Source organism: Tachyglossus aculeatus, chromosome 4, assembly GCF_015852505.1.
Source record: "Tachyglossus aculeatus isolate mTacAcu1 chromosome 4, mTacAcu1.pri, whole genome shotgun sequence".
NCBI classification, from domain to species: domain Eukaryota; kingdom Metazoa; phylum Chordata; class Mammalia; order Monotremata; family Tachyglossidae; genus Tachyglossus; species Tachyglossus aculeatus.
The window spans coordinates 37,243,294-37,248,337 of NC_052069.1; positions in this window are offsets into that span (position 1 = coordinate 37,243,294).

The window sequence follows — 5,044 nt, forward strand, 5'->3', positions numbered from 1 at the left end:
GTTAGTGTGGAAGCCAGAAAAAGAGCCTGAAAAAGTCATCTAAATTTCTGCAATTTCTTAAAATGAAGCCTGAAAATAAAAGGCCAGCCCCTGATCTACTAATAACTGTGGCATTTGTTACTGGCTTATGGCCATTCATTCATTCATTCATTCATTCAATCGTATTTATTGAGTGCTTACTGTGCGCAGAGCACTGTACTAAGCGCTTGGAAAGTACAAGTTGGCGACATATAGAGACGGTCCCTACCCAACAACGGGCTCACAACCCAAGCACTGGGGTATGTACACCGCAATCAGATTCCACCCAGCCTCTTTCATTGTTACTAAACTACTACAAATAATGGAGGAATAATCAGTTACTCGTAATAATAATAATAATAATAATAATAATAATAACGATGGCATTTATTAAGCGCTTACTATGTGCAAAGCACTGTTCTAAGCACTGGGGAGGTTACAAGGTGATCAGGTTGTCCCTCGGGGGGGGGCGGGTCACGGTCAATCCCCGTTTTACAGATGAGGTAACAGGCCCAGAGAAGTGAAGTGACTTGCCCAAAGTCACACAGCTGACAATTGGCGGAGCCAGGATTTGAACCCATGACCCACTGCTTCTCTGTAGCAAAGGTTTTGGAATATCCAGTAAAACTGGACATTTTGGGCCCGTTCTTATGGCCTCGGCTAGGGCTCATCCCTGCAGGCAGGGAGAGAGAGAGAGAGAGAGGTAGGGAGAGAGAAGCAGCCTGGCTTAGTGGAAAGAGCCCGGGCTTGGGAGTCAGAAGTCATGGGTTCTAATCCCGATTCCGCCACTTGTCTGCTGTGTGACCTTGGGCAAGCCACTTAACTTCTCTGGGCCTCAGTTACCTCATCTGTAAAATGGGGATTAAGACTGTGAGCCCCACGTAGGACAACCTGATTACCTTGTATCTACTTCAGCACTTGGAACAGTGCTTGGCACATAGTAAGCGCTTAATAAATACCATAATTATTATTATGATTAGAGAGAGAGACAGGCGGGGAGCATGAGAGAGAGAGATAGGCAGGCAGGGAGCGAGAGGGATGAGAGACAGGCAGGGAGCGAGAAAGAGACAGGCAGGGAGAGAGACAGACAGGCAGAGAGAGAGACAAGCAGGGAGAGAGAGACAGGCAGGGAGAGAGAGACAGGCAGGGAGAGAGACAGAGACTGGCAGGGAGAGAGAGAGACTGGCAGGGAGAGAGACAGAGACTGGCAGGGAGAGAGACAGAGACTGGCAGGGAGAGACAGGCAGGGAGAGAGACAGAGACTGGCAAGGAGAGACAGAGACAGACAGGGAGACAGAGATAGGCAGGGAGAAAGAGACAGGCAGGGAGAGAGACAGGCAGAGAGACAGAGAGACAGGCAGGGAGACAGAGACAGGCAGGGAGACAGAGACAGGCAGGGAAACAGAGACAGGCAGGGAGACAGAGACTGGCAGGGAGAGAGACAGAGACTGGCAAGGAGAGACAGAGACAGGCAGGGAGACAGAGACAGGCAGGGAGAGAGACAGAGACTGGCAGGGAGAGAGAGACAGGCAGGGAGAGAGACAGAGACTGGCAGGGAGAGAGACAGAGACTGGCAGGGAGAGAGACAGACACTGGCAGGGAGAGAGACAGAGACTGGCAGGGAGAGAGACAGACACTGGCAGGGAGAGAGAGACAGGCAGGGAGAGAGACAGAGACTGGCAAGGAGAGACAGAGACTGGCAAGGAGAGACAGAGACTGGCAAGGAGAGAGAGAGAGACAGGCAGGGAGAGAGAGACAGGCAGGGAGACAGAGACAGGCAGGGAGAGAGAGACAGGCAGGGAGAGAGACAGAGACTGGCAGGGAGAGAGACAGAGACTGGCAGGGAGAGAGAGACAGGCAGGGAGAGAGACAGAGACTGGCAGGGAGAGAGACAGAGACTGGCAGGGAGAGAGACAGAGACAGGCAGGGGGAGAGAGAGACAGGCAGGGAGAGAGAGACAGGCAGGGGGAGAGACAGCTTAGTACAGTGCTCAGCACACAGTAAGCGCTCAATAAATACGATTGAAAGAATGAATGAATGAACAGACATATTTCCTATTCTATTTATTTTATTTTGTTAATATGTTTTGTTTTGTCGTCTGTCTCCCCCTTCTAGACTGTGAGCCCGCTGTTGGGTAGGGACCGTCTCTACGTGTTGCCGACTTGTACTTCCTAAGCGCTTAGTACAGTGCTCGGCACACAGTAAGCGCTCAATACGATTGAAAGAAAAGAAAGAAAGAGACTGGCAGGGAGAGGGAGACAGAGACTGGCAGGGAGGGAGAGAAACAGGCAGGGAGAGAGAGAGAGACAGAGAGACAGACAGGCAGGGAGAGTTTTCCTGAGGACCTTCAAGCCTCTGCTATTCTCTTCGACCGCACATCCTGCAGCTGTAGCTCTTCTTTCCTCACCTGGCTGGGTGGCTGGGGTGGTGGGGAAGGGAGGGAAGATTTCTTATACGGGGGTGGGAAATCCAAGCCCCCCGATCCCAGGGCTGCAGGAGCGCCGCCAGCACAGTGCAGGGCAAGCGTTATTAAGGGGTCACCCCCATTTAACCCAGCCTAGCAAAGGCTTGTCCGTAATTTGGTTCACATTTGGCAAGATACAGCCTGGGATGAGATGGAATCACATGGTCGATGGCAGGACGGGGGCTTAGAAGAATAATACTGATGATATTTGTTAAGGGTTTACTATATGCCAAGCACTGGTGTAGATACAAGGTCATCAGGTTGTCCCATGTGGGGCTCACAGTCTTAATCCCCATTTTCCAGACGAGGGAACTGGGGCCCGGAGAAGTTCGGTGGCTTGCCCAAAGTCAGGCAGCTGATAAGCGGCGGAGCCGGGAATAGAACCCAGGACCTCTGACTCCCAAGCCCGTGCTGTTTCCAGTAAGACACGCTGAAGCTTCTCAATCAATCGTATTTATTGAGCGCTTACTGTGTGCAGAGCACTGTACTAAGCGCTTGGGAAGTACAAGTTGGCAACATATAGAGACGGTCCCTATCCAACAGTGGGCTCACAGTCTAGAAGGGGGAGACGGAGAACAAAACCAAACATACTAACAAAATAAAATAAACAGAATAGATATGTACAAGTAAAATAAATAAATAGACTGTGAGCCCACTGTTGGGTAAGGACTGTCTCTCTATGTTGCCAATTTGTACTTCCCAAGTGCTTAGTACAGTGCTCTGCACATAGTAAGTGCTCAATAAATACGATTGATGATGATGATGATAGAGTAATAAATATGTACAAACATATATACATATATACAGGTGCTGTGGGGAAGGGAAGGAGGTAAGATGGAGGGGATGGAGAGGGGGACGATGGGGAGAGGAAGGAAGGGGCTCAGTCTCCTTCCCTGAAAACTCTTAATTCCCCGGGGTCTCCAACCCTGCTCCAATCGTGTTGGGAACATAGGATTTCTGGGATTAAGGGGCTAGACAGAGTTGGAAGTTCCCAGGCTCCCAGCCTCCACACCCCATCCTCCCTCCTGGCTCCTTGGACTTCCCAAAATGGGATGAAGAGATTACGGAGGGAGCGGGGAGTCAGGAGCCTAGAAAACCTGCCTGCTGGGAGATGATCCAAATGCCAGTCCTCAACCTTCAGCTCACCAAGGGGCAGAAGGGCACATCTTGCCACGGGGCAGATGGAAACGCGAGAAGCGGCCTGGCCTCGTGGAAAGAGCCCAGAACTGGGAGTCGGCGGCTAATCCGGGATCGGCCATTTGCCTGCTGGGTGACCTTGGGTGAGTCTTTTCCCTCCACTTCAGTTTCCTCATCCGTAAAACGGGAGGGGATTAAACGATACCCGTTCTCCCTCCTATTTAGACCGTGACCCACCCGATTAAATTGTACCTCTCCTAATGCTTAGAACGGTGCTTGATGCATAGTAAGCACTTAATAATAATAATAATGATAATATTGTTAATTATTAACAATAATAATAACGATAATTGTACTGGTTACGCGCTCACCGTGTGCCGAGCACCGTACTAAGCGCTGGGCTAAATACAAGATCATCAGATCCCCACATGGGGCTCACACTGGCGGTAGGAGGGAGAACGGGGATGGAATCCCCATTCTTCAGATGAGTGAACTGAGGCCCAGAGAAGTTAAATTCATTCATTCATTCAATCGGATTTATTGAGCGCTTACTGTGTGCAGAGCACTGTACTAAGCGCTATGGGAAGTACAAGTTGGCAACATATAGAGACGGTCCTTACCCAACAGCGGGCTCACAGTCTAGAAGGGGGAGACAGACAACACCACAAAACATATTAACAAAATAAAATACATAGAATATGTACAAGTAAAATAGAGTACTAAATATGCACAAATATATTTATATATATATATATATATATATATACAGGTGCTGTGGGGAGGGGAAGGAGGTAAGGTGGGGGGTAGGGGGAGGAGGGAGAGAGGAAGGAGGGTGCTAGTCTGGGAGTAAGTGCTCAAATACCACCATTATTATTATATTATATTATATTATAATACTATAATTATATTATAATTATATATAATATTATATTATAACTATATTATATATTATAATATTGTATATAATTATATTATACTATATTATATTATTATACATTATAATATATTATGATATATTAAGCACATAAATGCCTTAAAAAACACTGTGAGTCAGTGCAGAGGGTTGGAAAGTTTTGGCAGATACAACCTCCAGGTTTTTATCTCCGTGACTTCTCGATATAGAATTCTTATTTCTGACCTCCGGGGTGCAAGCTAGGCACGGATTTTTTTTTTCTACATCAATTATTTTGCACCCCATGTCTTTATTAGATTGAAAGATCCTCAAGGTTAGGTACCTTGTCTTGTTCAGCCTCTCGTAAATCCCCTTAGCAAGTGAGAGTTTAGTAAATGTAGACCGAAAACCTTTCCCTTACCAAATGGCACGGCACAAAAATAGTGCGTGTCACTCCAGAAAGGAATGACTCTGAGGCGAGGAGGCAAAAGGGAAAACAGCACACGGTGCTGAAAACATTAAATACAGTAACA